The 19,735-nt window shown below is 29.4% G+C and overlaps 1 long non-coding RNA gene across 1 annotated transcript; it reads right to left on the bottom strand.

The window, feature by feature from the left end:
• Positions 1 to 5,969: 5,969 nt before the first annotated feature.
• On the bottom strand, positions 5,970 to 6,685 carry LOC120071671. The gene is made up of 2 exons (XR_005480308.1): positions 6,361 to 6,685; positions 5,970 to 6,213 (listed from the first exon to the last, which is right to left on the bottom strand). It is a non-coding gene; the product is annotated as an uncharacterized LOC120071671 (long non-coding RNA).
• Positions 6,686 to 19,735: the final 13,050 nt, after the last annotated feature.

Raw genomic sequence — 19,735 nt, 5'->3', positions numbered from 1 at the left:
GTGTTCATCTTTTACATATGAAAGTATTGGTGGGTAGTGGGTAGTGGATAGTGAACCTTTGTATGACTAATTTGAGTTCTTTTTCTTCAATTTTATCATAATAAAAGGAGTTGCAAAGATGAACTATGAGTGGTTTGGTTTTTACTCTTCACATCAAAGGTTTCTTCACGTATAATTCGTGTGTGCTCATTGCTTTTATTCCTCCAAAATTTTATGGTTTATTGTTGTCCATTGTTGGCTGATTACTTAGAGACCATTTGGAGATTTATTTGTGGTATTTTGGAGAATAATTATTTGGTTGATTATTTTGAAAGAGATCCTAGTGAGTTGTTATATTGTTTGGATTTTATCACATAGTACTAGAAAGTTGTTTTCAACTCTCGTGTAAACTCAACATGACAAAAGCTTATGTGCCCTCCGGTGATGATCGAGAATCAAGGAAGTTGTTTGAGGTTTGAATGAAAAATCTGTAACTTTCATATCGTTGCTTGAAAATTCTAATTCTGTTTTATGTTTTTAGGTTTACAGACTTCGGCAAAATGTGTATTTGACACACAATTTAGATTCGGTTGTTTTTGAAAATTGTTTTTGAATTTTATTATCCAAACAATGCAAATCCTAGAAGCAACATTGTTACAGATTTTAAACAATTATCATTTTAAAAATAGAATATGTATTATGTAATGTATTATAAATGATAAAATACTACAAAAAATAATTATTAAAAAAAATTAATATAAACATGTTCATAAATTGATTAATAATAATTTATATACTGAGAATTTAATTATAAAAGTTTAATAATACAACTTTAATTTATGAATAATAAAGTCTTGAAAAAATAATTAGGAGCTACACGCGATGATTAAAAAATTCATGATAATTTTTCTTAAATCTATTGGATGATTTGATTACACTCTTAATATTAACCTTCAAATTAAACTATGATATATATATATATATATATATAATTTTGATTTGGATTATTTGATTATTATCTTAGTTTTAAACTTTAATTCAAACGAAAATATTGTATTTTTCTATTTTCGTATAACAAGATTTCGTGCAAACCATATGATTATGCTCTTAATTTTAATTTTTTCAGAATTTAATTTTAACCAAAATATTAATATTATTATTATTTTTATGCATATATAAACTCTTAAAACTTATTATCATCATTATTTATTTTTTTATTTTTTTTAGATTTGCATGATTTTTCTCTTGATTTTAAAAATTATTTCAAAATTATACAAATTTGAATTAGTATGTACTTAAACAAATTTGAAAAGAGAAATAAGACCAAAAGCTTGTAAAAAAAAGTAAAAATTATTATAAACCTTTAAACTCATTAGTATGCATTTATAAAAATTTAAATGTGAAAAAAACTATAAAAGCATAAAAGTAATAGATTTCTTCTCAGTCACTTTGATTCTAAATTACTTAACTTTAAGAAATTTTTTGAACTTCAAAAGTAAGGTTTTCTCTCTACTTTTATTAATATGTGAGATCCACGATATAGAAAAAACCTACAAAAACATATAAAAAAAAGTTACATTAAATAATTCTATATGTTTATACAAAATTGAAAAAGTGAAAAAAAAATTGAAATGTGAAAAAATTTGAAAAATGGACATATGTTAATAAAAAAAATAGAGAGATGTGATATCTTCTTATAGAAGACTTGAGATACTTAAAACATGGAAATTAAACTTCTTAAAAATAAGGAAAAAAAACAGGTTGTTATTAACAAAATTAAAAAAGATACCTACAATAAAATTTCTTAAAAAAAAAAAAAAGAGAAAAGAGATACTTGATGAAAAAGAGATTGAAATTAGCTATTTATAGAAAAAATTTAAATCTCAAATCATAATATGATTTTATTTTGTTTTAAAAATACTTATTTATTTAATATGAAGTAGAGATTATTAGAGATAATATATGTTTTTTTTTAAATCGATAAAAAGAGATTAGAAAATAAAATTTGATTTGTTTTTAATTTGTTTTCTCTTTATTTAAGGTGAAGTAGATATTAGAGATAAAATATGAGTTTTTTAAGAGGAATTTTTTTTTTCATGAATAAGATATTAGGGGGAAAATATGATATTTTAAAATAAAAATCCATAAAGATTGTAAGGAAAAAAATCATGTGATTATTTTTAATGATTTAAACGTGAAATTATATAACATATCCATATGATCATCAACTAAAAGAGGTAAAAGTGAAAAATAAATGTTTCTCCCCATAGCCCATTTTAGATAGTATAGATTATTTAACTTAGAATCTAATTTCTGAATTTCTTACCAAATATGTATCTGAAAGCATGAAATATATTATACAACTATTCGTTGAATTTTTATTATCAAATTTTTGTTTTTAGATTACATACCAAAAAAGACACTTTTGCTGCCACATGTTGGGCAGAACCTTGGGTTTACTTTCTTTGTTTCTTATGTGTCTACAATTCAGTCAACAAGTGACTTTGTGAACCCTAAACCCAATTTTGACAGCTCATACATAAAATCAACAAAACACAAAATTTTCCAGAATTTGACACCTTTTTACACTAAAAAAAATCTTAAATTGAAGGGCTAAATAATCGTTAATTTGGGGTTGTTTGAGATACTGAGATGATATAGGATGTGGGGAGTTCTTATGTTTGGAGAGTTTTGATGTCTGAAGAGTTCTGATCGAGTATGTTCAAGCACTGAGATGATATACGATACACGGAAGGAAAATGATGGTGAGATACGAAACACGTTTCGAAAATAGGTTCACGAACAATTAAAATCGGTGAGATAGGATAATGGGCCTCCTGAGATGATGTAGGATGTGAGGATATACCATCTCATGTTGAGCTCCCAAACAGCCCATGAGTTATCAGCGATAATAGAGTTACTAAAGGCAAATGAAAAAGTAAGGCTTTGTTTGATAATCATTTAATTTTTTGTTTTTAATTTTTGAAAATTAAACCTACAAGCACCCCTTCCACTTCTAGGTTTCTTATTTTGTTATACTCTTTCTACCCATATTTTTTTAAAAACCAAGCTCAATTTTGAAAACTGAAAAAAGTAGTTTTTAAAAAGTATTTGTTTTTGTTTTTTGATTTTGGCTAAGAATTCAATTCTTGTCCTCAGAAAAATGTAAACTATGGTAAGAAAATGAGAGAATATAGGGTTGATTTTCACCACAAACGAAATATGAAATAATTACCATATGCGACTAGGTAATTACAAAAAGTTCCCTAGTCCAAGGAAATAACTATAATACACAATGACATGGTAATGAGTATATATATTTGAAAAAACATAAGAAAAGATGCTTTTAATATACAAAATGTGTGTACTAACAAACAACTTATAAGTAGCAAAACATAGTTTTCAATTGTAGTTGTTCATATTGATACACAAAAGTTGGTAAGTAAATAAAACGTTACGTAGGTGTGTTTTACCCAACATTGAAAGCATTGAATACAATGACACAAACATTGTGCAATATAAATAATACGAGCATATCTCAATTGGCATAATGTTCGTACTATCAATCTCGTGGTTTAAGGTTTGATTCCCCCATCCCACACTTTAATTACAATACCTCTTCAAAAAGAAAAAAAAATGATACGAGCAAGCACATACATCAAATTATAATAACCTAAAACAATTTGAGATCAAGTAGCACGATTGACCGTACAAAGTTAAGACACATACAATATGCAAGATCAAATCATTAACAACTGCGTAAATGTAGAAGTCTAATTAAAAAGAAAAAAAAATACTAGAATGCAATTGTAAATGAAATGAAGGAAATGAAATGTATCAATGCAATAACATCCAATGAACCTTTTTCAATGCTTGTTCATTATGGGATAGATGTAATTATAGGGGTAAAAAAAACATTTGATCTAGACTTAATTACGAACAACTCGCGGAAGATCGACTTGTTTTTAATGATTATATCCGTGAATACAACTGGATCTACAATGCATAAGAGTACAACTCTAGACTTATATAGTGGAGTGGCCTATACTTAATGAATGAAAATTGATTAGTTAAAAAGCTTAATTAACTAATTTTGGATCATTGGAGTTTATAATTTGTAGATAAGTCTCATGGCTCTCATATGCATCATTAGAAATCAACTTTGTCGAAAGAAAATTTGAAATATTTCTATATATATATATATATATATAAAAGATTCAAATAAGAATATATATGAGAAGAATTAAAGTATTTGAATAACATCTAAAATAGTTTAATATAGGATTGTTTTTAAATATAGAAAAATGAACTAAAATATTTACAAAATATAGCAAAATTTTAGGACTATCAATGATAGATGCTGATAGTCAGTGACATTGATTTATACCGATAGACTTCTATTAGTGTCTATCAACGTCTATCATTGATAGTTCTAAAATTTTGCTATATCTTGTAATTATTTTTAACAATTTTACCATTTGAAATAATTTTCCTTTAATATATTTATTTTAATATAAGATATTAAAAGATAATTGTGGTTGCTATAGTTACATCACATAAATAGGACCTTCATGAGTTAAAATCTTAAAATTCGACTCGACCGCAAGGACATTAATTAATGCTTAACCCTTATTTTTGTTTTTGTTTAATTTTACATAAACTCAAAGTACATCCAATATTTTCATTGCTGGATGCATTATTCATTCCCTTAAGATGACACATGACATATTTGGATTTACCAATTTTTTCTTTTAAATTTTAATTTATGATACATATTAAAAATGGTTGATTTATTTTTTATTCTCTTTTTTATAAGAAACAAAAAAAAAAAAAATTGAAAGTTAATTTGATTTAGATTGAGTTATTACTCTTCGAAAAAAAAAAACTATTTGATCCCTTGATTTTAAGTTTAGTTTTTATTTGATTTTTAAATATTAGTGTTAATTTTTTTTTCCAAATTTCATTCATTTCAATCAAGACATATATATATATACACACGTATGTATATATATAATAAGTGGTCATGAAAATATCTTCCTTATGAAAGTTTACTTATTCAAATTTAGATAAATAGTGAAAGTTGAAAGTTAAAGTTGCGGTGCAATTTGCTGATATTGTAAATTTATTAGGTAAATATTGATTTATCTTTAACTTGCCAAGTTTGAGGCAATTTGTTTGGGTCCAAAGTTATTTGTACATAATGAAAACACATTATTTTGTAGGAGTGTTATTTTCAAATATTTAATTTAAAAAATAAGTTATTTTAAAGAAATTAAAGTATTTAATAGTTTTTCAAGCATATTTAAGTAACTTTTGATTTAAATAAAAATGAGTTTTTTGAAAAACACTTTTTTTCTTAAATCAATCCAAACGAATCCTAAATCTTTAGGAAAAAAAAAAAAAGAAAAAGAAAGAGAACAATTAGAGAATACAGTAAAGAAAAGTAACAAAAAGTTAATTAATATTTTCAAAATTCATCTAACTATACTTGTTGAATGAAATTGTATTCAATGTGCTCTTTTAGAGCATATTGAATCAGCCTTTTGCTATCATAATGTTGAACAATGCAATTTCAACTATTGAAATGAAGTATTGAATAATTTGTTCTAATTTCCCTTTAGAATCATATACCAATTATTTTTCCTTTCTTTCCTTTTTATCTGTATACCAGTGCATTTTTTTTTTTGGGTATTGAATATAGAATCATACTCAATACAAAATTCAAAACTTCATGCTATCTAGGATATTAGTTTTAAGCCAGAAATAACTAAAAATTGGTTAAAATTAGTTTGATTTGATTTGAATTTTTTTTTTTAAAAAATAAATTTAAGGAATACATTGACACTTATACATATATCTAACCTACTTTAGAAAAATTTTGAATTCTATGATTATTATCACAAGTTTTTAATATTATTATTTTTTTTGTTTTTATAAATATGCTATTAAAAACGAAATTTAGATAAAAGAATTCAAAGTACATATTCTTGTTGATGCAATTTGGATGTGATTTTGTCACAAAATAGTAAAATGAAAAAAAAGAGAGAGAAATAGAGATTTATCACATCTCTATGATAAATTTATTTATTTCGTAACATGAAAATAGTCTCAATCTCACGGCTCTCTCTCAATACATCCACCCATTCAAACATATAACGTAACTCAACGGAGTCATATATCAATATTTCTCCAATACGAGTCGGTAGATTCAAATTATGAACTATCTGATCATACCTTTAAAAAAAAAAAAACCTCATTACTCCAAATTGGAAAAGAAAAAGTGGAGAAAAAGAGAGAGGAAGAGCATAATAAGAGCCAAGAACTTTGACTTGCCGATAAAGGCTACTAACTATAAGGTTTCTTCAAAGCAAGATAGGCCACCTTTGTTCATCAAAGTAATGTCAAACAATTTCCTCCGATCACAGCCTCGTTTTCTCGGCCGCCTTCCGCCCGAAACAACTGCCATCTTCGACCACCACATCCTCCGCGACCGTACCGACAAATCCCCGCTATCGAAAGCGACGACGAGCTGATCGTTAAGGCCTCTTGCTTGACAAATATTTATATACAAAGAACAACTAGTTCATTGTTGTTTCAATGACATAACCGATGAAGATAGGGTTATTATTTAAAAAGAAATAGAGAAAAAGAAAAAGAGAGAGAATTTTGTTTAGTATTGAAATTAATTGAATAAAATGAAAGAATCTTAATATATATTAAAGAAATGAAAATGGGGAATCTTCCAAGAAATAACCTAACTTAATGTGACCCCATTCACAACATTAAAGGACAAAAGAGAATTGATATTAAATAATGTGAAAAAAAGGAATGAAAAGAAAGTGTTTGTTTACAATATTCATATGCCCACCAGCTCAATCCATTTGGAGCATACATATTTGGGGACAGCACCAAATGCTTTTTCTCATTATTATCCATACTACTATATCCTTTTGTCTTTTGTCTTCTTTTGTTTTTGTTTTTTTAAATATTGATTATCATCCAATTGAAAAGTGAGTCGAGTTATTTACAAATATAATCAAATATCATTGTAGTGATAGACATCTATCGTGATCTATTGACAACTATCAGTGTTCGCAATAGATATCTATCGTGGTAGGGTTGGCAACGGGGTCGGGGATTATTCGTTGGGGAAACGAGGTCCCCACGGGGCCCCATTCCCCGTTTCCCCTGGGGAGTCCCCTATTAGATCCCCGTGGGGATTCCCCATTTTTTTCTTTTAATCTTTTAAGTTTGAGCTTGACTTTTGGGCTTAAATTTATTCAATATTGGCTCACAACACTATAAGTCTATAGTATACATTATAAACATATATATAAATAAGTTATTTTATATATTATAAATATATATTTATAAAATATTAAAAATATAACTATATAAAATTGGGGTTGGGGCGGGGATGGCCCCGTCTCTGAATGGGGCCCAAAAAAATTTTCCGATTTGACCCCACCCCCGGTCAAACCGAGGATTCCCTACCCCACCCTGACCCCGCGGAGAATTTTGCCAACCCTATATCGTGGTCTATCACGATCTATTACTGATAGACAGTGACATTTTACTATATTTATAAATATTTTAGTAATTTTACCATTTAAAACAATTACCATTCTATTTTTTTTTTATCTTACAATAGTAAATTAGACAAGTAGTATAGGCAGATCAATTCATTAAAGATCAATTTGGAATTAGATTTCTTCAAGAAAAAACACTTTTCATTTATGTTGATTGTTAGTAACATCCTAGACAAAGTTTAGTTTCAAATTTAAGTTTTAAATTAGTCGATTTTACTAGTTGAGAGAATGATGATGTTTATGAAGAAAAACAGAGGGCTTGCATGTTTTTATAATTAATCGATGAGGAAGAACGTTAATTAGTTAATTAGGTATAATCATAAACAAGCTAGAATTTTATTTAATATAATAATTAGGTGAAATTTATGCATAGTTTAGACCTTAATGTTTGAGTGCCTTCTTTCATGTTTTAAACGTCTAATTTGGATATTTGCTCATTCAAAATTCTAAAAACAATGATTAATAGTAATTTTTATATGTTTTACCAATCAACAACCAAAAAATTATTGTGTAGATTTTCAAGCAAATTCAGTTATAGTAAGTTTTGGTATGTGTATACCTCCTATAAAATAAGTATTTATTATTATTATTATTTTTGAACAAATAATGTATATAGTTTTTTCAATTAACTTTTAACTCAATTAATAAAGTCTATTTTCACGTTATTATCAAATTTTCAAATAATTTGACATTTGGTGAGAATAAGGACTTGATAATTGACTTTTCTAATATATTAAAGTAAAATGGAAAATTTTAAAAGATTAGAGGCTAAAAATTTAAAAAGTACTCAAACATTAGAGATTAAAATATATGTTTAACCTATGGATTAATAGTAAGCTACCTTTTGTTTTATACATGAATTTGTTAAACTATATTGAAATTAACAATAAAAAAAATACTTAGACAAAAAAAAAAAAAAGAAAAATCCATGAGAGAATTTTTATTTTTTTAAATCTTTCGTAGATTCCTAAGTTTCATACAAATTTATACAATGTATTATTTTTTTTTTTTGTAACATACAATGTATGCTCAAGAATATTTTAATTTTAATATATATACGTCTATTAGTGTCAAGGATAGAAGCTTATCGCGATCTATCATTGATAGATAAAGACATTTTGCCATACGTGAAATTTTTTTTAAGAGAAACTCTTTATTAAAAATTTAATTAGTCTTTCAAATGATGACCTTAGTTGATTAAGTAAAACTTTTTTTCTCCCTTAAATTCTATGAACCTTTATTTCTTTTCTTGAAATCATTATTACGATTATATCATAGAACATATTCGGTCAAATATAGAATCTAATTAGTTTTCAAAATCCTATAAAATAAAACTATTATTAAATCAATAAAATTATCACCTTAAATTCTTCTTTAATTAAATGAAATTAATAATAGATATAATATGTATATAAATATTAAATAAACAATAACACGATTTAATTTTGAATACTCATGCCTAGTTAGATAACTCATTATTTTTTTTAGTTTATGAAAATTAAGTTTATAAATATTACTTTCATTTATTATTTTGCTTTGTTATTAATTATTCTTGATTTTTTTTTTCGAAATTCAAGCAAGATTTTTGAAAACTAAAAAAACAAAGAGTATTTAAAAAATTTGTTATTCTTCTGGTGATGTATTTAAAAATTTGTTATTCTTCTTTCCTTAGAAAAAGATGTAACAATTTAAAAAAAATATATGATGAGAAAACAAGAACCATTTTTAAAAACAAGTTTTAACCATCGAGATGTCCATCTTATTGGTTTGGTTTGATTTGTTTTTTTTTTATGATTTCGAGATTGATAATATAAGTACTATAATCAGTTGAGCTATACTCATCTTATAACATATATCAATCTAATTGTCATGTGATGCCCATGTAAACGCATAAGCTAGCCAACAAATGAATATATGTGAGCATTTTTCGTTGGTTAAAGCGTTACAATATATATTAGGAGATGATGTTTCAACAATATTTTCGTTGTTGGATTATATTTTAGTTGACTGTTATTGTTAGAAAAAAAATGATTTTGAGGTACAAGTAATAGTTCATGATTGATAAAGGCAATAAAATCTCTTCCCATTTTCACAATTACATATGATATTATTCATTTTGGGCATATATCCTCGTGACTTTATTTATAAAATCATATAAAAGGATTGTATACCAATGTAAATAATTGTCCTCGCTTATATACCCACAACCACTTTCTTCCTTAATCAATATGAGACTTTGTTTGCAATTCTAACAATAATAACCAATATATGGGTTATAAATTCGTTAAAGGTTAATTAAAGAGTTTAAATGTAAACAATGATATATGGTTAATGTTAATAAAAATCATATGTTTTTAGTGTTTGTCTTAAATCACCAATTGACCTAGAGGTTAAGCTTTTGGATCAATTGGTGATTTAAAATGTTATCAGAACATGTGGTCTAAGGAGGTCATGTGTTCAAGCTCCCAGCATTATTGTTTGCTCCCTGATTAATATTCATTTCCACTTGTTTGACTTTATCAACTTAAGTTTTGGGTGAGTTGGTAATTTAAGATGTTATTGGAGCAGGTAGTTCAGGGAGGTCCTCTGTTCAAGCCTCTAAATTGTTATTTCCTCTCCATTTAATATTCATTTTCACTTGATCAAGTTCAAGTAGATAACCTAAATGGTCTATAGTACCTTATTCTGAGGACACTATTGGATGCGACCAACTTTGTATTTAGTACAAATGATGTAATCTTTAATCATTCATGTGGAGGCATCTTATGCAGAGAGTTTGTATAAAATCGCGATGATCTAGATAACTTGACCTTAATTCTGAGCTAACTATGAACTCCTATTTATTTGGGATTATCCTTATATTTGCATGGGTGAGGGTTGACTCAACAATGACAACTCAATAAGCCTCCCATTTTAGGGATAAGACTGGGCAGATAGCTAGGGACATAGGTGCAAGACGGAATTCACTCCTACCCGCTTTTAGGGATAGTAAAGAGATTGTTTCATTAAGTGTTGACACCGAGTCTTGAACAAGGGGTCCCACTCTCTCATTCGTCAAAGAGGAACTCAGTCTGGTAATTGGATCACAAACCAATTGTTCATTAGAGGATCAACGGGACTTAAGGAGTAAGATTAATCTCAAGGGTAAAACAACTTTTGACCCAGCCATTATTACAAACAACCTGTGAAGGGCCGACTTACTGATTATGGTTAAACCAAGTGGATAGAAATATATCTACGTGAGGGGAGTGCAACCATTAGGTGAGTGACCCAATAGTTAATGAATGTTGATTAATTCGGTTTAAAGAGTTTAGCCAATTAATCTCGGATCGTTGGAGTCCATGATTTGTAAGTACATTAGGTTCCTCTACTAACTCATAAATGGACTAAACCATAGAATAACATGATGAGTAAATTTGAAACATTCAAATTCGAATTAAGGGAATCAATAATTATATGCGATATAATTACGTATTTAATTATTGAATTAAACGAAATTGGAGAATTAGATAATACTTAAATATGATTTAAATATTTGGTTACATGAATAGGGATTCATATTAGAAATTGATGTTTAATTAATTAAATATTTAATATTAAATTAATATAATTAATTAAATTATTTAATTAATTTTATTTAAAATTAATTATTGAATTAATTTTGTATAAAATTAATGAAATTTTATTTAATATTAATTATAGAATTAATATTTTATAAAATTGGTTTTTCATTTTTTGAAATTAGGAGTTAAAATTGATTATAATACAAAACCAATTAAGAAAAATAGAAAAACATGTTTAGTAGGTTTCTCCCACATTGGACACCTATATTCCACCCAAAATTTCATGTTGTGGTGTCAATTCTCAGTGAAAAAGAGTGGCATGTTGATTTTGATAAAAGATGTAATTCTTCTTGCTTAGAAAACACAGGCTGCATGCTGATTTTTTTTTGGAAGAATAGTTCTTCTTTCATACTAGAAAAATCAGAAAAGTTCTCCAACACTTTTGATTCCCTTAAAAAATTCCTACTCATTTTGATTCCACGATCCAATCTAAGGTCCTAGAATATAGTAGAGAAAATCAAGTGGTGGTCTACATCTTGTTAGAGAGAAGATTTAAACTAGGATCGAAGAAACGAAGAGTTTTTCAAAGGTATAATTACTAAAATCTTATTTTCTTCCTTATGATCATACTTACTAAATTACTAAAATTAATAAAATTAGAATGCTTAAGATCCTAATTACTTTCATTTGTTGAATGTCAACGCCAATAAATTGGTGATTCAAGAGTTTAGAATAAAGAAGTGATAAAACAATCAGAGAGGAAAATGTTGTGCTCAACATTGTTGAACTTGAATAGAAGGGTCATAAAATCAACAAACTGTCACCATTCAAAGGTGTCTTCTTAGAGTATAACTAATCTAGTGGGAGAGGTGTTTATGAGGTGAAAGGATGCAATTGTACACGAATGATTACGTCTATTGAGCGTAACTTGTTGGGGATGAATTTGGACCTCACAAATAGGTCAAAAATAGAAAAAGATAAATAAAGATAAATATTAGATAAAGTAAATTTATCTTATCTAATCCTAACTTATTAGGATTAGGAAAGACGTATCTCGTCTTCATCCTAAGAGGAATATGTAATCTCTATCTCATTCTCCCTAAAAATACATCATTATGACTCCATATGAAGAAACGGGTATGGGATCTGAGATCTAGATCTTGATTTTAAATTTCTAAATTCTTCTCCATTCTATAAATCTCTTACTGATTTAGGTATCAAAGCTCTTTTTCTTTGTCTTGTAGGCTCTCTTTTCTTTTAATTACAAATTTACCGTTGTTGTCACGTGGAAATCATGCGTTTTTCCTTAGCCAAAATTTGGCATCAACATATCTAATAGCGAAGGGTGAGAATCATCAGAGTTTGCCTCGATTGGTATTGCTCTTGTGACCTCAACGCATTTTTTGAGAACACATTTTAATTTCTTATTTAAATTTAACTGAACTATTGAAAGTTATCTTCAAAGGTGAATTATTTTCAAATTTCAAACAAGCACAAACTTGTAAGGTTTTAACAAATTGTTTTGAAAGCTACTTTTAAGTCCCTAAACGTTCATAAAAGTAACAATTTAATCCCTAAATTTTAGTTTAATGATTTAGTCCTTATACTTTTAATTTTGTAACAATTTAGTCTCTAAATTTTACTATAACGATTTAGTCCTTATACTTTAAAATCTATAATGATTTAGTCCCTATCTTAGAATTTAGCATTAAGATTCAATGAGATTTCTTGAACAAATAAACCAATAAACTAATTAGAGACTCAATATTTTTGTTATAAAATGAAAAGTCTACATCATAAAATAATAAAAATCGACTTTGAATATCGATGGTTTTTTTACGTTAGGGACTAAATTGTTACAAATTTAAAATTACAAGGACTATATTATTACACACTGAAGTTCGGGGACTAAATTATTGCTTTCATAAAGTTGAGGGACTGAGAGTGTGTTTTAACCAAATACGATAATTATAGATATGATGATTATGTAGACGTCCATGTACAACCTCCATAGGTTAAAACTCATCCATTAACCTCTTCAATTATCTTGTCCCCTTTTGATGTTTTATTCTTGTAATCACCATTCTCACGACCCTATAAATAAAGATTGTAAAGATCATTTGAAAACACACATCAATCGAATGATAGCCCAATCAAAATATAAAATATCAATAGAAGTATCAAATGGAAACATTTGCAAATGTTGGATTCAACAATTGTTAGGCCTTCCTTTAATTAAATAACATTTGATTAAGTAATTAAATTCTATATTGTATATTATTTGTCCATTATAATAACTTAGTGGCCAAGGTCAAATTCTTTCACCTTTTTGTAAAGAAGAATATATAAAGTGGAATGACCAATGTACATAAAATTTTTTCCCCTTTTTTACAAAAAAAAAAAAAAAACAAAATCTTTTTCAGTTTATGTATTAAACAAATATCAGTGTATGAAGGTTTATAGAAAGGCCAAATGGCCTAGCTTCCATTGAATTTTTTTTCAAAGTTATATGAATTATATTTTTCAAAATTTTTAGGATTTAATTAATTCAAACTTATGATTCCATGGTAAGATATATTGGAACAAGGATAAAGGAAAAAAACTTCTCATGTTGTTTTCTTTGACAATCTTTCATGGTGGTTCAAAAAATGGATAACCAAAAAATAATATCTAAATCAACCAAAATATAAAGCGAAGCTTTTATGAGTTTGGTTAAAAATCAACAGCGATGTCGATGTCAATAGAAATGTTGAGGTCTCAATTTTACGAAAATATATTGATAACGATTTCAATAAAATTTCGTTACGATGGATATTTTTGGAACAATTATAAACACAAAAGATATTTAAATTAATAAATAAAAATTTCACACCTTTTAAATAAGTCAAAATGTTTAGTAGTTAATATAAGTATCTAATGACAATTGTTATTGTGCTTTGAAAGCAAAATTCGGTGCTAAATCGTGTATGTCGGTTGTTGCCCAAGATTAACACAACTTCTAAGCTCAAACATGCACTCGTCAGAAAGGAATGAAATCGTTGGAAATTACTGAGATCACATAGAGAAAATAGAGAAGAGAGGGGATCAATATTTTTTATATATTTTTTCCAGTAACTGAGAACCTTTTAAAGGAAAGATAAAATCCATTTTTTAAAAATAAAAAAGAAAACCATTTTGAAATTAATTTTAAAATTATTTTAGAATTAATTGAGATTAATTCTCAGACAATCAATTCTTGGAATAATTTCAAAGGGTAATAAAACCTCTTTTCTGTTTTCCTTTCTTTTGTTAAGTTAGTCATTCCCAACAATCCCCCACGAATGATTGGCATAGCAAATAAAACAAAAAAGACATTTTATAAAACCTGTTTTCTGAACATAGTTAACCAAACTTAAACATCAATATCTTGACGATTTAAATTAATTCAGAGTGAAATGAGGCAACAACTTTGTTATAGAGAGTGAGTTATCTCTCGAACTTTCAATAACTATGGTTGAGACTCCTAATATACGTTTTACTCATTCCGTTGATTCCGTGATAAAAGCGTGCTATTTAAGGTCATGCACATAGAACCTCAGGTCAATGTGAAAACTCTAAAAAAAGATCCTTAACTATGCATAGAAGGCAGTCACACCTTCACATTCATGTTCAGTGCTACATCAAGTCAATCGCAATAAACCACTCAAAAACTGAGTTATGAAGACTTCATATCTAGTCCATACCAAGATCAACTTCATCAAGTTTGTCAAAGACAAACCACTCAAAACTGAGCAATGAAGATTTCATTATTATCCATCAAATCCATACTAGGACCACCCAAAGAAGGGCTATGGAATTTTTAAAGGTTCTAGTTTTGTCTATCAAGCCCGTACCCACCATCCAAATAAAGGGCACCATCAAGTCTATCGTAATAGATCACCCAAATAAAAGGCTATGGACCATCAAATATATCACAATAGACCACCAAATAAAGGGCTATGGACCATCAAGTCTAATGCAATAGACCACCCAGATGAAGAGTTATGGACTACTATAAGGGCTTGAGTCTTATACTTGTTGAAAATTTTAGAATTACTCTCCTTGTTAGGCCTTTAGTGAGAGGATCTACTAAATTCCTCTCAGACCTTACATACTCCAAGGAGATAATCTTCTTTTTCAACAGTTGTTTCACAGCTCCATGTCTCAGGCATATATGCCTTCTTTTACCATTATACACACAATTCTAGGCAATTCCTATGGCAACTTGTGAATTACAGTGCAAAGAGACTGGTATTGATGTCCCACATAATGATGTATCTCCCAGTAGGCTTCTAAGCCATTCAGACTCTTATTTTGCTAATTTTAGAGCAATATATTCAGACTCTGTAGTGGACTTTGCTATATAAGTTTCCTTTTCTAGTTTTCATGAAATAGCTCATCTACCTAATACAAATATCTACTAGTAAAAGCTTACTTCATCATTCTATGTTACCCAGTTTGCATCCACTGCCCTTCTAATATGGCAGAAAAATATTAAAATGCAAACAATCTTATATTGTACCCTTATTAAATGACGAAAGGCAATCAAATGATGTTTTGTCAAGATTATGTGTATATCTACTCAATCTTCATAATTCTCCTACCGTAAACCTTTGAACTTGTTTTACTAGTTAATTAAGTTTAAGTCCTCTTAATTACGTGTTTAAGACGTGTATTAGTAATTATGAAAAAAATGCCCTAAGTATGTTTAATGAAGATTGCATTTGAAAGGTTAAGAGAGGAAGGATTTTCTAAGTGTAGCTTGTATATGCGTCTAGATGGTGTACCTGGTCGACAAGTAGAAAGTTGAGAATAGTAAAGATAAGCCGGAGAAAGGGCAAGAAAATATGTTAAGTATAGAAGCATAAGCTCTCGGGTAGAAAGGTAAACATTAACGGTTAGTAGTAAGACGAAAAAAATGGCTAAGTATGTGAGATACGCGTTGAGAGCCATGGTGAGTTCAAAAAGATAAATGCATAGAGGATGCAGTAGGTGAAAAAGCTAAATCAATGGCAAGATGGGGCGCGAGACATAAGGCGTATGTTGACTAAGGGCCAAGCCTGGGCGTCGTGCTTGTGAGGTGATGACCAAAGGGTTGGAGCTTATGCGGTGGACAGGGACGCGTGTGTTAGCTTTAAAGGATGTTCGAAGAGTGAGATAGAGGCTCATAAGTGTTGAGAAGCAGCATACGTTCACGTGTGGGCTTAAGCCGTGAAGGCATGACGTAAAGGCTGAGAGAAGGGAATGTGTTGCAAATTTAGCCAATGCAATAGTTTAATAACCTAGGCGTTGGTGAGGAGATAGAAGATTTCAGCTTAATCACCCAGCTTAGTGGGACAACTGTCGTTTTTAGATGCTCTAATCATGTTTAGTGGACTAGCTGTCATGTTAAGTAGGCATGATAAACATGCACTCCAAAGTATATAAGGGAGGTTGAAAGAAGAGGTTTGGTTGATCAAATTGTGCTAAGGGAGAAGAGTTCAACTGACTTAGAAATTTCATTGAGGTTGAAGAGGGCTGAAGGTGCCAAGAAGAAATTATCTGATTTTGGGTTGGAACTTGAAGAATTTTCTAAGTGTTCAAGAGCTTGTAAACGTGATCAAGTAAGGTGAGAGAACTGATGATTTATGGGCTCGTTAGGAGGAATCGGGACCTCAAAATTTGTGGTAAGGTAGTTAATATAATTACGAATAAGTTTTTAGAAGGAAATTTCTTGAAATGATGTATGAAATTTAAGTTATTCATGAAGGAAAGTTGAAGTCTAAAAACTAGTAGTTGAATAAGCAGGCAGCTGCTTACGAAGAATAAATAGGTAGCTGGAAGCTCCAGTTGGCCGTTGGTGAGCGCATGAGTATGAATGCCTGTTGTGTGTGCAAGGGGTGAACGCATGACCGCAAATGAGAGCTTTTGGCTGAAGCCGAAAGGAGACATGTGAGCAAATGTGTGACTCATTAGCACGGTAAGCATGTCTTAAGGCATAAACAAACACTTGTGGTGCATGACACCCATAAGCCAAATGCGAGGTAAATTTGGCTAAGTATGGTATGCGTTAGGAGGTGCAATGTGATGACTAGTGTGATGGTTACCCTAAGTTTAATGTTAAGCTTTATTGTTTTAGTTAAGCTCAAAAGGGAGCTAGTGGCATTAACCCAAGTATTCTTTAATGTTACAGGACAAACACCTATAAGAGAAGCCTATCAACCAAGGGAAAAAGTAGCCCAAGACTATGAGTGACAAGTTTTAACAAAAATTTTTTCAACGTGATTTTCGTAAACAAATTTCAATGCATAGGCATTTCATATGTTTTATATCATGATTTTCCTAATGCATGCCTTAAGAATGAATGTTGAACGCACGATCACTGTTTTCACATGTTGAAGTTATTTATATATTTAGCATGTATTTTACAGTGAGACTATCCTATGTTGTATCGCATGATGGAAGTTTTCTAAGGAAATTTTATAAGCATACTCCATACAAGGCACCATGCATTACTATGAAATCATGAAATTTAATCATTTCCAACACATACTCTACATATGTTTTACGTGTTTATATGTCCGTGCCTTGTATATACCCTACTCCAATGTGGGTACTGAAGGTATATTAAGGTATCTAGATTCCAATGATGTTAGGGATCATTGACATGAAGGTATGGTAAGATGGTCAGGACCCATTTCAGCTCTGTGTGCACTGAATATGTTATTGACGTTGATGAGATCAAGCAAAATAGCTCTCTCTCAACTAAGGTTATTAGAGATTGAGCAAAAGGGCTTTCCCACATGACCAGACAATGGAGTAGTGGAGTTTTTTGAATAATGCTAATGAGTTTATTTAAGGGTTTTACATATTGTATTTTATGATTTTAGTTACATTTTTAACACCCTGACTATGGTTTAACGAATACTTCCAGTTTATATTCTTTATGATTTAAAGTATGATTTTTTATTTAAGATAGTCACTCACTGGGCTTCCCAGATCACACTTTTTATATGTTTTCCTCCCCAGGTAGCAATCGACGTCCCAAGGCCTAGCTTCTCTATAAGTCAGTCACATCCCAGATCTCATAGCGAGTGAAAGTTTAGGTGGCTCATTATGTTTTTGTCTTTTAGTTTATGTTCATGTCAAGGGGAAGGAATATGAGGAAAGTTTGTAATGTATATAAATTCAGTCTCTGAACTATTATGTATGTTGATATTGCTGAGTATAATAAACCATGTGTTGAGTTCTAGAATATTATAAACTGTTAATTAGGTTAAACAAGTGTCAGTAACACAGGTGTTCAGGAGTTTGTGGGTAGTAAATGTCATAAAAGGGTTAGCAATTGCCGTCTTCATATTCCTTCTCGGATTAAGAGGGTAATTTGGGGAGGGGTATAACACCCATTACGTCGAGACAATCTCAATTCTTGATATGTATGTGATTAACTAGATGAACCAATTGAAAGAAATCACAAACAGAGATCTCTATGAGCAGCGGAAGTGGATCGTTCCAAATTCCATTCAGAATGAACATATCAATCACAGTCTAACCGGAAACAACAGATTATGCATATACAGAAATTTTATCATGCTACAAGAGTATACAAGGGATAGAGTATGTATACCTTTGAAGAACTATTCTTCAAGTATCCCTCGATCAGTCTCCAATGCGTCCACAACAACACTCGAACGCAACGAACAGAACACCAACAACACGAACATCTTGATACTCCTCGAACCCAATCAAGTCCAACTCGATTCACGAACTAAACAGGAACACCACCACAAGTGTTATCTTGGTATTCTCAGTGTGAGAATCTAGGAATTATGGTCTCTGTATGATTTTGGATTGAGGAAGATAGGAGCAAACGATCGAGTAGATGATCAAGTAATTGGGAGATAAGAACACTGTCTATTGCATAGACAATCTATTTGATCATTTAGTAAATGGAAGCCTATCGCATAGACTTTGCTACTCGATCGTGTAGCAACGATCAACGAGTAATTATCGTATAGTCAACTCTAAGCAATCATGTATGCTCTCAACGACCATCGCTTAGTAAAAACTATTTTTACTTGATAGCCTTTTTATGTGAGAATTTTTTCGAATGAATTCAACCTCTAATTTTGGAAAAAAATTTTTCTTTCATCTCACGGTTACCATAAAACTTCCAATAACCTCCCACTCAAAACGGTTATTTGAGAAAAAGAATTAATTATCATATAATTAATATATTTTAAATAAATATGATAACCAACTTATCATATTATGTATTTAACCTATAGTTTTAATATTTCATCATATGAAACATACAAACCATAGTTCTTTTTCTATTTTATGGTACTTAATATAAATCATATTTATATTAACTCCTCCAATTAATGTATCTAATACATTACACGAATTATATCACATATAATTGAATTCCCTTTTGTTAATTTGAACAATTCAAACTAACCCAAAATCTGATTCTCAACTTGAACCCATTGAGCTATCAAAGGGACCTCATGGACCTGTAGCTTGAAGCTCCAATGGTATGTGAATAACTGACTAAACTTTTTAGTCACGAGATCCACCATTCGTTAACTGTTGGTCACTCCACTA

Source organism: Benincasa hispida, chromosome 2, assembly GCF_009727055.1.
Source record: "Benincasa hispida cultivar B227 chromosome 2, ASM972705v1, whole genome shotgun sequence".
Lineage (NCBI taxonomy): Eukaryota > Viridiplantae > Streptophyta > Magnoliopsida > Cucurbitales > Cucurbitaceae > Benincasa > Benincasa hispida.
The sequence above is the reverse complement of the archived record's forward strand: the minus strand, read 5'-3'. Positions and strand labels throughout refer to the sequence as shown.